This window comes from Mastigoproctus giganteus, chromosome 7 (assembly GCF_048544385.1).
Source record: "Mastigoproctus giganteus isolate SK-2022 chromosome 7, ASM4854438v1, whole genome shotgun sequence".
Classification (NCBI taxonomy): domain Eukaryota; kingdom Metazoa; phylum Arthropoda; class Arachnida; order Uropygi; family Thelyphonidae; genus Mastigoproctus; species Mastigoproctus giganteus.
The window spans coordinates 189,503,319-189,521,558 of record NC_143581.1 but is presented as its reverse complement, the minus strand read 5'-3'; the positions used below and the strand labels follow the sequence as shown (position 1 = coordinate 189,521,558).

Below are 18,240 nucleotides of genomic sequence, written 5' to 3'. Positions count from 1 at the left end.
TTGGAGGGAATGATGTGATTTTTTTTTTTTTTTTTTGGCTGATGCTGCATAAGCTCATACACTTGCTTTCTTGCATCACATGCCACTACTACTACCACTACAGTCCGACATGAGGTTTCCTGAGCAGTGTAGACAGATTTCTGAGATCAAGTGCAATACACCGTGCAGTGTCTCAGGGTTTGCAAAGGATCACATTATTCGATAATTTTCACACTTTTCCTGCTGCAGTTATCACCCTTACCTTTCCCAAAAAAAGTTTAATTAATAGGTCTGCTAGGTTTGCATATTCAAATGAATCTTATTCCAAACTACCAATTTAATTATAAATTTGATACTTTCCCAATTCAACCCTGGTAGCAAAACTACCATACTATCACAAGGATTGGGTATTTTACATGACCATATCAAACCAGCTGTTGCTCTCTTTGCCATTGCAAGATGGGGGCAACAGCTGGTTTGGTATGTATGGTCATGTAAAATCATGTGGGGGCTGTTCAGCACCCTTGTGGGGAGCGATCACAATTTATAGCTTTGCCTCAGACCTACACAAGTGCAAATGGGTTGCTAAGGAAAAGTAGTTATGAGCAAATATATCTGAAAAATTTTTTTCTGTTTGAAGTGTCATTTGAGTACTATAAAATTATATTTGTCATGGCAGTATTTATTATTTTTATTTTTTTCCTCAAATGAAGAGATAGGGGTTCGGAAGACATACAAGAAACAGCGACTGATTTGGTAATTAAGGGGCTTGAATCCTAGTCATTCTTGGCGCCTCCATAGCCAGGTGGGAAGGAGCAGCAGTGCGTAGCACACGCTTCTTGATTAGACCGGGGTTCGAGCCCGTCATCACCAAATACGGAGGATGCGGAAAGGTCAGGGAATGACCACCGCATATCCCAGAGCAATATGGCCTTAGTTGCTAATGCTCCTAAAAAACAAATAACAACAACAACCTAGTCACTAAAATTATGTACTTGTGTACCTGACCACTTGGCTACAGCAATTTTTATATTGCTGCTTTCAAGTTCTCATTTTTTCCATTAAATTTAATGGGATATAAAACATTCTCGATAACATAAAAATGTCAGTTGTAAAAATATAACTTAAAAAGTTACTTTACTGGGTTGAACTAGCATGACCGTAACACTTTTACTCAGTGCCGTACCTAGGTATGGACGAACCGAGCAGTTGCCCGGGAATGTAGGGGGCCCGAATTCTGATGATATTTTAATTTTTTTAAATAAAAAAAAAGGTTGTTTCTTAATATAATATTTTTATTATGCATACAGTCGGACCTCTATATAACTTAATTTGATTGTTTGCTTTAAAAAGTTCATTTAACAGAAATTTCGTTATAAAGAAATCGATAATAAAGAAATAAAGTGCAATAGACCACCAGGGGCTCACATCTGGTGAGTATGGGCTTGGCACACCCAGGGTCCTGAGCCGGATATCATCATTCTTCTCTTTCTTGGTGATTCCCTTTGATTTTTGTCTCTCTCTCTCTCTCTCTCTCTCTCTCTCTCTCTCTCTCTCTCTCTCTCTCTCTCTCTCTCTCTCTCAGGGTAACTCAGGATTTTTTTTTTTTTTGGCTAGTGGAGCATAAGCCTCAGGCTTCCTTGCACCATGTAGCTAATAATAATAATAATAAAAAAAAAAAGAACCGAAATGTCAACTCCTTGAAGGAATTCTCACTAGCGAAGACTGGAGCAAAGACTTCGATGCCAAAGAGTTATGTCAAGAAATCCAATCTTTGCAGCATGTTTTAAAAGAAAAAAAAAACAAAACATTTGGTTTGCTTAGAATTATTGACATTTATTCAAGAAAAAAACTTAGTTGAATTATATCCCAACATCACCGGATATTATTAACATTGCCAATTACGAGTTTTTCAAGACTCAAAGGATTAAAGCATATTCATGAGCAACAATTGGCCAAGAAAGAATTAGTGGATTATGTCAATAGAACAAGATATACTAAAAGATATAAAAACATCAGACATTATAGACAAATTTATATCAAATATATAATGATGCGAAAACTTTTTTAAGTTTATATAAATAATGTACTAGTTGTTAAAGTTTAAATAAATACTTATGATTTGAATAATTTTTGAGTGTTTTCTTTATTTTCAATTTTACGAATTCCACCTTTAATTTTTGCAAGGGGGGTCCCAGATTAATATTTTGCCCAGGGCAAACAGAAGTCTAGGTATGGCACTGCTTTTACTGCTGTCGTTTCATTGTTCTTTGCTAAAATTGATTCTCCTAATAGCACCTTTCCTTCAATGAAGGAGGGGAAGTGCCATTAGCAGGACCTTTTTGGCATGGTCCTAGCATTCCATAATACTGATGTATAGGTTAGTTGTGAATATCTGGGGAACCATATAAAAAATATTTTTAATGCTGTAAATTTATGTTGAATGCTCACAGTAACAACCAGTATTGTTGTAATGATTTTTGTATATTTGAGGTGTCACTTCAGGAAGAGATTGTGTAGTTCTTTGTTGTTGCTCTCCAAACTCGAATTTAATTGTGAGAACAAAGTGGGATTGGATTGTTCTCTCACTGTACTTATTTGCATCTGCAGACATTATAAATATGTTTCATATTAAAAAAAAAATAGTTTTTTAATATGAATGTTTCCTTCCCCCTGCTAGGTTCTTTGTTGCACAATTGAATATAAATGTATAAGTGAATAGGAAAAAATTAATAAAAGCATAACTTATTTGAGTATTGACCCTTTCTTGGTTTGATTGACTAAAACAACTGTTGTAGAAGATACTCTGTAAACTGTTGTTTACAGAGTATTTTACAAAGTGTTAGTAGGTGGTAAGCTTACAGAATTACAGTGTTCAGTAATGGCAGAAATTAAATGATTTGCAGATGTTTAGAAAACAGATAAGAAAATTATGTAGAAGTTTGTTTGATTCTATAGGAGCCAATCAGATTTATTTGTTGTATATGACAGTTTTATATAGCTTTATTGAGGTCAGTGACTACCAAAATGGTTTACCATTCGATGCTCTACCACAACTGTTAACCTGCCAATAATATTGCCTTGTTCTGTGACACGAGTGATATTGGTGGCCTGAGAAACCTCACATTTTAACTTTTAATATTTGAAAAACAGTATTCAATTTGGGAATTATGCTTGGGACTTCTATTCTATTATTGGAAATTCTGTTATTTTCTGTGATAATAATTCTCACATAGATGAGTGGCGAACTTTGAGAAGCTCTTGGATAGTAAAAAACATGCCATTGTGATGAAAAGCAGCATTTGTTCGTTGATTGTTGGAACAATGTGTTATCTGTTGCTGTGGCAGTGGTTAGTATGAATAAATTCAAGAAAGAAGTAGACAAATTATTGGTGGGGATAGAACTTTTTTTTTTTTCATTTTTGGTTGATGATTTATAAGCTTGCTTTTTTGCATCATATGCCACTACTAATAATAATTTCATTACATGAACTGTACTTGGCTGGACATAGTAAAGAAAATAATACCTTACAGGCCCACTCAGCTTACACAAAGTGAACAACAATATAGATGGACAAAAAAAAGATAAGATGGACAAGATTAAGAAGGTACAGAAAGTAACAATTGCTAATTATCAAACAGTGAGTAATCAAGCTTAAATATTTTTAACTAAATGTTAACAATAAGAAGGAAAAGCTTACCAGAATATGCGACTAAAGTGTTTTACTTTGCATGGCAACAAAACTAATATAGAAGTAGCAGCTGTGGGTTAAATACATTTATACTTCAATGTTATAATCCTGTAGGGATTAAGATATTGAAATATAAGTAAATTCTACAAGATAATTTTTGCCCCATCCAGATCTGATCTCAAAAAATATTGAGATCAGATCTGGATGGGGTAAAAATATGCATTAAGAGGAAGAGACAAGATTAAGACCAAGTTGTGATATAAGAGAGCTTAGTGGTATTTTTTTATAGAGGTGAAAATGCTTCTGAGGTATACCTAAGGGCAGTGGCAGCTCATGACTCTGATGTTTGGGGGCGCTGCGTCTTAAAGTTACATTAAATTGCCTTGGTTATAAGAGACATAGATGTGCACAGTAATAATAATAAGAAAGTTAAAAATACTACAAAACATTAACTAGATTTTTACCATTAACAGAACTTTTATTTAAAAACAAAATCCATTCTTTGGTTTTTATTTGTTGAAAATAGATTAATAACTTTTTCATTCAAGTTTGGTGCACTATTGACCAAGCTTTTCTCGATTAAAAGCATTGCTTGAGCATTTAGCCTTTCTTGATTTATAGTGCTCCTTAAAAATGTTTTTATTCTTAATGTCGAATGGCAGCGTTCGGGCTCTGAAGTAGTCATTGGAATGGTCAAAAGAACTTTTATGAGTTTTGTAAGTCACCAAGAATATCAGCTAGATTATTTTTTGAGATAAATTTCAGCAAGTCAGTTAATTTGCAATAATTGCGTAGATCATGGCTGCTATAGAAAACTTGTAATTCCGTAAGAAGTTTTTTTTCTCTTTCAGTCATGGGATATGCCTCAGTAGTCTCCCGTACCGCTTCCACGGGCATTTTCATATGAAAAATACAAAGTTCTCCTTGTTAAACAATTTAGCAGCAATTAATTGCTTTGTAAAAGAATATCTCTCACCTATGTCAATACTTATATAGTCGCATACTTCCTTTGCTTCGATCATGAGTGTTTTTGAAGGATTTTCACAGTACATTGCCATTCTAAAAATCAGGAATTCATTCTTAAAGTTTCCTATATATTCATGTATTTTAACTGCCTAAATTTCTCGAGATTGCATTTGATTTTAAATAACTTCCACATGAGGCATTATCTGATGGAAAAGTTCTAATCAGCACTCGAATTTTTCATTACTCAAGATGTGAAAAATTCCAGTTGCTTCTGAAATCGTCTTATCTGCGTTTGCTGTTGCTCATAGTTCCTCCATGCACTTGTTTAAGGATTCAAAATTTTCATAAACGCTGTTCACGGTGCGTATATTGAAGTTCCATCTTGTAGGGGAAGGTTGGGCAACATGGCTGTCCATATGCTTTCTGAGAACAGAGGGACGCTGTGGTGATCTTGATCTCGAGAAAAATGTTGGTATCGACATGAGGTTCGAAAAGAATATTCTTGAATCTCGGGTACTACTTGCTGCATTTCTCATCATCAGATTCAGTTGGTGTGCATAGCAGTGAATAAAATGTGCATTTTTGTACACTTCTTTTATTTTAGCCTGAACTCCCTCTTTCTTGCCTTTCATCACACTTGCACCATCAAATGTCTGAGCAACCAGTTTTTGAGTATTTCCTTTGAGGATTATGTCTAACTGATCTAGAATGCACTTCGATATTCCGTCTGCTGTTTGGTTTTCCAGAGTGAAAAAACCCCAAAAAATGCTCAAAAATGTCTCCATTCAGTTCATATCTCAGAACAATTACCATTTGTATATGTTCAGAAATATCTGTTGTGTCATCAGCCATGACAGCTACGAATGAAGCTTCTTTAATTTCTCTTATTTCATCCCGGCATATTTGCAGTAAAAAAGTCCAGAATATCATTCTGAATAGTTTTTGAAATGCCTTTAAATGCTGCATTATTTTTTAAATGGTTCTTTAAATTGGAATCTAATGTACAGGCGAAATTTATTAATCCTCGGAATACTCCTGGATTTTTAGAATCGTCTTTTTCGTCATGTCCACGTAAAGGAATTTCAAACTGTCCACAAAATTTAATGCAGTCTATTGTTTCAGATAATACATCACGAATCTTGGTAACTTTTCTGTTATGTTTGCAGATCGAAAGTCAATCTGCAAACAACAGAAAACATAACTGCAAACATAAATTCTGTTAAGTAGCATATCGGCCTCACTAAGCTGTTCTTTAATATTTACACTTCCTAAAAGCGATAGTGAAATCATATTATCAATATGTTTCTTCAACCTCTAATGTTTTGAGGTTTTTTCTTTCATTCTGTTTGTTTGTAAATCCACTTTTTTGTCCAAGTTAAGTCACCTCCGAACAGTAAACATGGAAAACAAAACAATGCATTTTTAACTTCACAACCACAAAGCCAACTTTTCCTTTGGTACCATTCAGTTTTAAAACTGCGAATATATTTCTTATTATAACTTATTCCCCGCTGAGAAATTTGAATCTTTGGTGTGGGGCGGCCATCTTTTTTAATCGCATTTTTTTTTTTTTTTTTTTTTTCTTGAAGAGATAATTGCGAAAAACTAAGTTGTTGAAATTTATTCACTGCCACACAATTTACTTATGGGGAGAACACACCAAGGACATCCATACTGCACGGACTCGAACCCTGGGCTAATCAAGAAGCGTGTGCTACGCACTGCCGCTCCTGCCCACCTGACTACGGAGGCGCCCCTCTAAATCTAGTGTGTTTAATGTTTTTACACACACTGTTATCAGCATACCCATTCTTTTTTGGCTAATGATCTATTGAATTCTCACTCTGACACACTTTTAAGGACAAAGGACCTGATGGTATTACTGAATGTGGATGTGAATACATAAAATTTAGAATAATATCACTATTTATTGGGTTCCTGTATAATTTCATAAACATGCCGTGCTCTTAACTGATGAAGAGTATGTCTATAAAGGTAAGTTTGCAATCAGTTTCTACTTCCATTATAAAAGTGTTGTGGTGATGTCTGCTAAGGTTATGGAAGAATTTGTTGAGTTCCCATATTCCTTGATCCCATAGAGCCAGGCATTGATTTTTCAAAAAAAAAAAAAAAAAAAAAAAAAAAAAACTGAAGGTCCTTCACGAAGATCTCAGCAACCTAATGGTAATGGGTAATAGGTTTCCTGTGCTTAAACCAGATGTCTGGATGTATAATGAGTCATGGAATGTTAAGTAAGGTTCTCCAACTAAAATGTTCATTAACTGGAGAATGTCTTCTATATTCATAAGACATGTGAAACCCATGTTGATCTTTTGATAATTTTCTCCCTAAAACTAAAAGATTGCTTCTAAAGGATTGTGAAATGAACATAAAATTCATGTAAAAGGAAGCTGTAATTGAATATGTTGAGTTATAGAGATTAATGATCAAAGTTGTTGATGGAGACTAGGTAAGAAGGGGCTGTTGTCAGGAATTTAATTAACCAGGCATATTTTCTTCTTGAATAACACTTGCTGCCGATTATAGGTCTTGCTGGAAGTTTTATTAAGGACTTTAATGTTTGTAAATATATATACAGAGCTTCTGAACAGAGACCTACAGACAATAAGAGATGCCGAATTTGAGGATGGGGAGAACAATGTATACAGGAAAGACAGCTAGGAGGGGTTATGCTCTTAGTTGAAGTGTTAAATCTAAGGTAGTGCATCAGGGCCACTGTGACCCTATGTGCCACCAGTAAGCGAAATCAAATTTGCCACCTCAAAATATTTGGATTAAAAAATAAAATAAGGTGTAAATAATTATTATTAATTTATTGAAAAAGAAAAGAATTGCAACATATCTCACATGTAATATAATGAAACAACAAACAAAAATAAGAGTATTCTGAAATTCTGGAAATAAACTTTAAATTCTAAATCACAGTAAGCGTACCCACAGTAATAAAATGAAAGGAAAATTATAATGTTAAAAAAATTAGTTTCCTTGCTTTAAAATGTGCAAATTTATTAATTATTTCATTTATGTTTATTTGTTCCAAAAGATCATTTTCTGTTGAAATTATTGCCAAATTAGAGAGTCTTTGTTGAAACATTGTCAATCGTAAATAATTTGATTAATTTTAATTTTGAAAAACTCCATTCGCCTGAGGCAAGTGAAACTAGTAAAGTTAGAAAAATTCTTAAAGCAACTGCTACTTTTGAAAAAGTATCTGTAAAATTGTTTTAAAAATATATTGTAAAACTTCAAATGGAGTAATATTGTCTTTAATATAAATCTGAAGTACTCTATAAGTTCTTCAGATAATGCTAAACCATCATAATCTTTGCAATGATTTAATAAATCGTCATCTGACCATTTTTTAAATTCAGAAATATTATAAAACATTTTAAATATTTCTCCATGTTCTTTCATTTTTGTAAACCTTTCAGTTAAGGAGAAAATTGTTGTGTCATTTGAAAGAAAGAATTAATTTTGAAATTTTGTTGCGGATCCTGAATAGCTTCATCTCTACTTTCATAATCGAAATGAGTTTTTTTTTTTCAAACTTTTCCTTACAGTGCTTACTTATGGAAACGATGCTTCAATGCCAATGATAGTAACCATATTTTTTCGGCTGCTTCCTCTGTTCTGTTTTCTTTAAAAATTCCGCGATATTTTGTAGACATTCAAGAGCTTCGTGTATATAAAAATCCTTTTTTTTTTTTTTCTCAAGTTGTTTCTTGATGATTTGGTGTTTTTCGCAGTAATTGTATGGACAAAACCTCCTCAATTAAAGTGCAAAGTAGGACAAAACCCCCTCGGACAAATAATAACATGAAATGTTTAAACCATAATTTTTATTCTTATTATTTGCAGTTCTTTAAGAATGAACACTTAAAGAACACTTCTCTGAGATGATAAATATTACATTCATTATATCATAAGCCTGCAATAAGGAAGGAATAAGTATTGTACTGTAGCATATATTAACACTTGCATTATAAATTTGTAATTTACTACAGGAAAACAAAATTATTTACACAATCATAAAAATGAATATAATAAAAGGAACATCACACCGAATCTATGAAAAATCACACAAAATAAAGCACAATATTGAAAATCTCATTAAGCGTAAGGTTAATTTTATGTTCATTAAAGTTAATTGATAAATTCCATATTATATAAAGGTAAAGTTCATTTTATTTCCACCTGATGACAAGTGCCAAACACTTAGGTGCTACTGAAATAGTCCATTAGGCCTTCCAATCCTTCAACAAACTTGGAGGAATTTCCGAATGTGAAATATTGTGTCACATGACATTCCCTGGTAACATGCAGGGGAGGAGGAGGGGAAAGTGGTGAGTGGGAGGTGACTTCCTGTCCTGTCACTGCCTTCTTCCTCTCTTTCTTGCTAAAGCACAGGGTTATACCCATATTCTGGATGTAACCCTGAGAAATATAAATATGAATTCAGATAATAAGCAAATTAACATAAGTCTGCAATTTCATGTACTGTATTTATTTTAAATGAATTATTTGCCTGCCGCATTGAATACTGGTAAATGTTGACTAATCAGATGACCAGCGCTACTTCTGGGTATGTAGGATAGGCAGTTGGATATGTTTTACGTGTACCACTAAGTTGCAGCCTGGTAATCTCTTTGGTTCTTAATTCGTGCTTAGTAGCAACACTAATTGCCTGAAGGCTAGAGGTGCGAACAATGCTTTTCCAGTTGTCTCTCGTAATCTGTTTGTTATATGGAAATTTTTTTTGTTCTATGAAAACTATTTTAAATGTACATGTAATTACCAAGGGGAATTCAAAAAATATCGCTAAATAGAAAATTACGCTATAAAGAAGTTTGTTAAACAGTGGTCTGACTAGCATATGTCAAAAATTTTTTTGGCGCCTTCCTGAACTGCCGCTTGTATGCAACGCTTACCTCGCCTACCCACTTGTGGTGGCCCTGCAGTGCATCCAGTTGATATGGGTGACCAATGCGATGTTGAGTCAGTTTGGTGTCATGTAAGTACTGGAAAAACAAAATTTAGAGTAGTAGTAGTAGAGACATTAATGTAATGCAAAAAAGCAAGCTTATGTAGCATCAGCCAAAAAAAAAAAAAGAAAATTTCACACATCCATTCTCTCTAAACATTTGTCCAGTTCTTCCTTGAATTTATTTAGGCTATCAACTTCCACAACCACAGTTGGAGGTTTGTTCCAGCAATCAATTACCTGCTTGCTAAAGGCAAACTTCCACACATCTGTTCTATAGCTGTCTTTCCTCAGTTTGAATTTATGTCCCCTCAGGTTCATAATCTGAGCAAGAGGAAGAATCCCATTAGAATTGAGCCTGCTCAACCCGTTTATAGACTTATACCTCAATTAGATCACCTTGCAGGTGCCTAGTCTGCAATTTTGAGAACTTAAGCCTTTCTTGGTAAGACCACCCCTTCGTTCCCCTCACCAATCTGCCCTTCTCTATACTCGCCTAAGCAACTCTACATCCTTCCTAAAACGTGACCTCCAGACCTGGATGCAGTGCTCAAGGCATGGCCTGACTATTGCCATATACAAAGGGATAATCACCTCCTTTTCTGTACTAGCAAAATTCCTGTATATCGTTGACAGTATCCCATGACCTGCTCTGGTAGCCTGTTTACACTGCTCCGAAAATTTCATATCTGACTGCACAATTACTACCAGATCTTTTTCATTTTCTACCACTCTAAGTATAGTACCACACAGTTGGTACTTTCTCTGGGGTTACTTCTACCCATATGCAGTACTTTGCATTTGTCAGTGATAAACTTCAGTTGCCGATTCTCAGCCCATCTGTCCAACGTTTCTAGATCCTGTTGCAATAGCACACTGTCATTACTGTAATTAACAACCATGTCAACTTTTGTATCATCTGTAAACTTCGATATTAAGCCTGTTATACCTTCATCGATGTCCTTGATAAATATGCAAAAGAACAGTGGGCCCAACACAGAACCCTGGGGACTCCACTACTAACATTAGTCCACAAAGAGCAATGTCTGTTGATTACCACTCTGTCTTCTCACACTCAACCACCCTTTTATCCATTGTACCAATTGCCCTTAATACCATACTGCTCCAATTTGTACAGTAGTCTTTCCCGCACAACAGTGTCAAAAGATTTCCTGAAATCCAAGTATATGATATCAAAATTATTTTTTGCATCCAGTTCCTCTGTAACCACATCATAGTATCCAGTCAAATTTTTCAGACAAGACCTTCCTTTAACAAACCTATACTGTGTCTGAATTATTACTGCAGTCTTGTCTAGATGATCCTGCAATGCTTCTTTAACCAGTGACTATTATTTTCCCTGGAACAGAAGTTAACCTAACTGGTCTGTAATTACTTGTGTCACCATTAGATCCCCCTTTGTGAATTGGGGATACATTTGCACATCTCAAGTCCTTGGGGACTTCCCTGAGTCCAAGGATGCTCTCATAATTATGGCAAGTCTCATAATTTTTTTATACTCCTCCTTTAATATAACTGGATAGATCCCATCCACCCAGGTACCTTTCTTATGTTTAACTTCAACAATTTCTCCTCCTTTTTTCTCTCAGTTATTACAAAATCATTTAGCTTCCTGCCAGAGTTTGATAAACTTCTGGCATTCCCCTCCCTTAATAATTCCTCATCTGTGAATGTAGATGCAAAATACTCATTCAGATTGTCAGCTATCTGAGCAGGATCATCAACAGTCAAACTATCAATATATGAAGTGGACGAATCTGATTAATCTCCTTCCTTCTAGACTTTATATAACTAAAGAAGTCCTTGCTGTCTTTCTTAGCATCCTTTGCCAAAGATTTTCCGTAATCTGCCTTCGCTTGCCTAACTTCCTTTTTGTGACTTGATTACAGACTAGTGATGCACCACGTCCATAGTTGCTGATGCGACTACCAAATCCCTAAACCGATTACAGACTAGCTTATATCTACTATAGGCTTCTTCTGTGTCACCTGATAATTTATATTCGTCCTATGCATTTTTCTTCTCTGCCACATGTGTCATTAGTTCATCTGACATCCATTTAGGCCTAAACCTTGAACAGTATTTCTTAAATCGGTATGAAAAGCCTAGTAGCTTCCACGATTAATTCTTTGAATGCTTCCAATTTAGAATTTGCTGTTGGTAACATCATAAGTTTCTCCCTCCGTATAGAATTTAAAAACGGTTTGAGATCACTGTAGTCACCTTTACGAAAGCAAAAACCTTTCCATTTACCCCGGATGGTAGTTACATCTTTAAGTAAATCCCACATCAGCACACTGTGATCACTGCCACCTAGTGATTCCTTTATCTGCAGATTTTTAATGCATGAAGAATCACTGCTGTTGATGTGATTATCAGCAGTGATTCTTCATCTAGTTTTTTTATGTGAACCCCAAACACGAGAGGTATTAGAACCTATAGTACTTAGTACCGTGCTTGGGTTGGGTGTTGAGAAGACGAAAGAAGATATTTGTTGACATTGGACTTGAACTTCTGTAGATTGTAATTTTCAGGAAATACGTATGAAGGAAGGTTGTTCCAGAAAATGGCAGTTGAATGAATAAATGAGGAAGATGAAAAGTTGGTTCTGTGGGTTTGAAGTTGGCAGTAAATGGATGTTGGCTGGTGGCGGCACGTGTTCGGACTGTTTTGAAAGAGAGAGTGGGAATTATAGAAGCCAATTCAGAAGAACAGTGCCCATGGAAGTATATGTAGAAGTGGCATGCAGCAGAAACAGTGCGTCTATGAGAAAGCGAGTGGAGAGACTTTGTTAGAGATGAATCATTAATTAACCTAACTGCCCTCTTCTGAATGGAATCAAGAAGCCTGAGAGAGGTTTTGGGGGCACCACCCCAGATGTGGGAACAATATTCCATGGCAGGGCGGATTTGCGATTTATACAGAGTGAGCAGCTGATTGGAAGAAAAGTAACGCCGAGAGCGAAAGAGAAAACCAAGTTTTTTAGATGCAGAGGAAGCAATATTTGTAATGTGCTTGTGCCAAGAGAGATTAGAAGTCAGGGTAATCCCCAAAAGAGATATATCATTTTGCCTAGAAATCGGAGTGTCACTAAAGATAAGCATAGGAGCAGAAGAATCCTTTTTGCGAGATATAAGACAAGACTGAGTTTTAGAAGGGTTGAAATCAACTAAGTTGTCTTTGCCCCACTGGAGAATTACATGAAGATCGGCATTTAAGGAATTGGCAGCAGATTTTCGAGAAGTTGAAGCTGATTGAGCAGGACAAGGTTTCTCAAAATGGAAAGTTGAATGTAATGTGCTATCGTCGGCAAAACTATGGATAGGATTTCCAGTCAATGGAAGAAGGTCATTGATATACAAGAGGAAAAGAGTGGGGGAAAGAACTGAACTTTGGGGGACTCCGGCATTAGTGGAGAAGTTAGAAGAAAGAGATCCATCTACCATCACCCTCAGTGAGCGATCAGAGAGAAAACTGGATAACCAATTACTAAAAACAGTTGGCAAACCATAAGATGGAAGCTTGTTTAGAAGACCTTTATGCCAAACACGATCAAAAGCCTTTGAGATGTCAAGAGCAACTACTTGTGTTTCACCGAACCTTTCCATTGAATTAGTCCATAAATGGGTAATGATGCTTTTTTTTTTTAAAAAAAAAAACAATCATCCAATAAATCTCCGACAACATGTAGAGGAAATCCAGTGTGCAAGTGACCAATCCACAAGTTCCAATCAATATCTGGAAAGTTGAAATCCCCCATTATAATACAACCTGATTTACTGGCTCTCTATTTCTCTGTACAGTTGTTCACTGTACAGAGGCCTATAACACACTCCTACTCTCATTTTTTTGCTTTTCCAGCGCTTATGTCACACCAAACTGACTCAACATTGCACTGACTATATGTGTCAACTAGATGCACTTCCTTAGATTTTGTTTTTAACAGCATTACCCCTCTTCCCTTCCTATTCTGTCTATTCTTTCTGTACACATTGTACTCCCCAAATTCTAATTCTGCACTGTTTATATCTGTGTGACACCATGTCTGATATCCCAACAATATCCACCTTTGATGTCTTGACCAGCACTTCAAATTCATCTACTGTACTCCTAGCACTGGTGTTCATGCAAGTATACATGTACTTGTCTTACTCTTAGTTACCCTTACACAGCCCATGTATTTATTTGTTCCATGATGACTCCCACCAGTCCCATTGGAAGTGTTATAGGCCTAATGACTGTGAAGAGTACACCAAACAGCTATACAGAGAAATAGAGTGGGCCAGTAAATCAGAATATTTTATAATGGGATTTTAACTTTCCAGATGTTGACTGGAATTTGTGGGTTGATCACTCATACGCTAGCAAGATTTTTGTAGAATTCTAGGATGACTGTTTTGTACAGTAGTACCTTAGAGATGCAATAAGAGGAAGCAATACTCTTGATCTGGTTATCAGCAGTGATTCTTCATGCATTAAGAATCTGCAGGTAAAAGACTCACTAGGTGGCAGCAATCACAGTGTACTAAGGTGGAATTTAATTAAAAACATAACTACTGTGAAGGGTAAAGAGAAAGGCTTATGGTTTTGTATGGGTGACAACAGTGGTCTCACAGTTTTTAAATTATGTGTTGTGTGACCAACTAATGATGTTACCAACAGCGAATTCTAAATGGGAAGCATTCAGGGAAGTAATCATAGATGCTACTAGGCTTTTCATACCAATGAATACAGTTTGTGGTTTGGATGTCAGATGAATTATTGAGACACATGGCAGAAAAAATGCACGGGATTCATATAAATTATCATATGATACAGAAGCCTATGGTATATATAAATTAGTCTGTAATCAAGTCAGAAAGGTTTGGCAAGCTAAGGCAGATTATGAGAAGTCTCTAAAAAGAAAAGCAGCAAAGACTTCTATGTATATTTCTATACTTTTCATACTTCTGTGCATGTTCTATTAACAGTAGAAGGAAGGGGTTGAATCACATTGGGACCACTTGATGTCAGTGGATTAACTGTTGTTGACCCTGCTCACGTTGCTGACAAATTGAATAAGTATTTTGCATCTACATTCTCACATGGGGAATTCATTAGAGGAGGAGATGCCAGAAGTTTATCAAACATTAATGGGGAGCTAAATGACACTTTGTGATAATTGAAAGGAAAGTGGGAGAGAAATTGTTGAAACTGAACATTAAAAAAAAAAAAAAAAAAAAAAAAAGCACCTGGTGTGGATTGGATCTGTCCAGTAATATTAAGGAAGTCAGCAAAGGAGGTAAGCAAACCCTTAATCATAATTATGAGAGCATCATTGGATTCAGGGAAGGTCCCTATGGATTGGAGATGTGTGAATGTATCTCCAATTCATAAAGGGTGATTGAAAGGTGACGAGTAATTTGATTTGTTAGCTTAACATCTGTTCCAGGGAAAATAATGGAATCATTGGTTAAAGAAGTAATGCAGGACCATCTGGACAGGAATGCAATTGTACTGTAGTCACAGCATGATTTGTTAAGGGGCGGTCTTGTCTAACCGGTCTGATAGGTTACTATGATGCAGTGACCAAGGAACTGGATGCAAAAAATAATTTTGGTATCATATACTTGGATTTCAGGAAGTTTTATAATGTTGCATATAAAAGACTGCTATAGAAAATGGAGAAATGTGGCACTAAGAGCAAGTTACTGCTATGGATAAAGGGATGGTTAAGTGGAAGAAGACAGAGAGTGGTTATCAATGGGCATTACTCTTCATGGACTAATGTTATCATTGGAGTTCCTCAGGGTTTGGTGTTGGGCCTATTTTTGTTTTTAATATTGATGAAGGTATATCAGGCTTAATGACTAAGTTTACAGATAATACAGAGGCTGGCAGGATTGTTAATGACAGTAAAAAACAGTGTGCTACCGCAACTGGATCTAGATAAGTTGGGCAAATGCACTGAGAAGTGGCAACTGAATTTGTGAATGATTAACATTGACAAATGCAAAGTACTGCATATGGGTAGCAGTAACCCAAGAGAAATGTACCAACTGTGTGGTACTACACTTAGGGTGATAGAAAATGATAAAGATCTGGGGGTGATTGTGCAGTTAGATATGAAATTCTCTGAGCAGTGCAGACATGCTGCTGGGGGGCATAAATTTAAGTTGAGGAAGGATGGTTTTGCAGGATAGACATGCAGAAATTTGCCTTCAGCCATCTTGTGGTTGATTGTTGGAACAGTGTTCCCGCATGTTTGTGGAAGTGGATGGATGGCTTGGATAAAATCAAGGAAGAACTAGACAAATTCTTGCAGGGTGTGAATGGGTGAAATGTGTAGTTTTGTGTTGTTTTTTTACTTGCTTTCTTGCATCATTTGCCACTACAATTCTGTTTGTAGGTGTCTGTGTCCAGTAAAAGATTTCAGATCTTTGATAGGTGCCCTTCTCTGTTCAATACCACAGTTGTAACTTCAGTATTAGTTTTGTTACCACACAAGAGTAGATCACTTTAGTTGTGTGTTCTAGTAAATTTTCCTTCTCATTATTAACATTTAGGAAAAAAAATTCTGTACCTTGCCCTCTATCAGTGAAGTGTTTGTAATAGTTACAAACCCTTTTGCCGTTATAATTTTAATTTCTGTAATTGAGTTTGGTTAGAAACATCAAAAATATCATTTCTGATTAAGGTTTTATGACAATCTGTGTTTCAGAAAACTTACAACATCCCTCCTTTCTTCTCTATTTCCTTTTGACTTGATAATGGAACCCAAAGGATTTCTGAAATGTCATTGGATTTAGGGCAAGATTACCTGGCCATTTGGAATTTATTTCATTGTAATTATATTACACTTAAATAAAAAGCATATCACCAGGAAGGCAATTTACTAATTGCTGTACTTTAAACTGGAACCTTATTTTTCACTTTTATAGTCAAGTTCCATCTGGGTAGTCCTCTGATTTTCTGAAGGGGATTGGGGGCCAAAGCAGTGTTCCAGGGAATAATCATTAAGCTTTAATCACCATGTAGTAGTAAAATTCACATTATTTTGATCATAAGTGGGAGGGTTGTAGCCCCTCTCTAGCCCTAACCTGGATCCACCCCTGAGCTCCATGGCATTCTGCAGTCTACTTAGATCACAAATATTGCAGACAAATCAGGCGCCTCCGTAGCCAGGTGGGCGGGAGTAGCAGTGCGTAGCACACGCTTCTTGATTAGACCAGGGTTCGAGCCCGTGACCACCAAATACGGAGGATGCGGAAAGGTCAGAGAATGACCACCGCATATCCCCAGAGCAATATGGCCTTAGTTGCTAATGCTCCTAAGAACCAAATAACAACAACAACAGCAGCAGACAAATCATTCACAGAATCTGGCATACCTCCTTGGGAAAGTAAACTCCTGACTACTTTGCATATGTATTGTAGAAGTAAACTAAATGCTAATCATATAATATCGGTGTAGATACACCATAGTTTACCCATAAATTAAACTACGTATATAGTGTGAAGGCATTGTTTTTAATTGTATCTCATATTGTGGCTTTTTTTTTTTTTTTTTTTATGAAAACCCCAAACACGAAAGGTATCAAAACCTATAGTACTTAGTACTGTGCATGGGTTGAAGGAGAAGTATGGGGGGGGGGATGCCGGAAACTTTGCTCTAGAGACTAAACATGGGTTTCACCACTTCAAGCCTCCAATAAGCGTGGCGGTATTTCACCAGTTGATGAAAGTCATCTACCACCTGACTACCTTCACAACGAGATACCAGGTATTGCACTACTTCGAATAAGTAACGCTTCTCTAGTAGAGAAGACTACTGTTATTTATTCTCAATGGATACCACCACCCAGACGGTTGCTTTGAAACAGTGACTGCCTGGATGGTGGTATCCACTCAGAATAAATAACAGTAGTCTTCTCTACTAGAGAAGCGTTACTTATTCGAAGTAGTGCAATACCTGGTATCTCGTTGTGAAGGTAGCCACAATATGAGATATAATTAAAAAAAGATGCCTCCACACTGTTTGTAGTTTAATTTATGGCTAAACTATGGTGTTATATACACCGATATTATATAGTTAATTTAAACCCATAACATATTATGCCTTGTGCATTTAATCTTTAAATACTAAATGCTAATCATACAGTTACAGTCAAACCTCTCAGATCCAAACTTCAGGACCTGATTTTCACTGGATCTTGGAATTTTACAGATTTTGGATGGTCACATTATAGTTGTAAGAAAGGCTGAGAGAAATATTGCATGCATATCTATGCAAAAACTTGTACACCTGGCTACACTTTTAGTGTAGCCAGGTGTACAAGCATGTTTCAGAAGAAGGGATATATATATATATATGGATATATATATATATATATATATATACAGTAAATATATGGTACATATCTTATATTAAGTAAAAATTATTTTCTTCCAAAATGTACTGTGCTGTGCTGTGCAAGATATATTCTGGAATGGGAAAAGTGAAAAGTTTCACACAATTTCTTAAGTTTTGAGCATATTAGTACAGCCTTTTCTAATTAGGAAATAGTACAGACATTTCTAATTAGACAAAATTCCTATAGTG

The 18,240-nt window shown here is 35.8% G+C and overlaps 1 protein-coding gene across 4 annotated transcripts in view; it reads left to right on the top strand.

Moving 5' to 3' along the window:
• The window catches only part of for (cGMP-dependent protein kinase for), a 353,560-nt gene that overhangs the window by 150,333 nt on the left and 184,987 nt on the right, over positions 1-18,240 (top strand). The window lies entirely within an intron of this gene.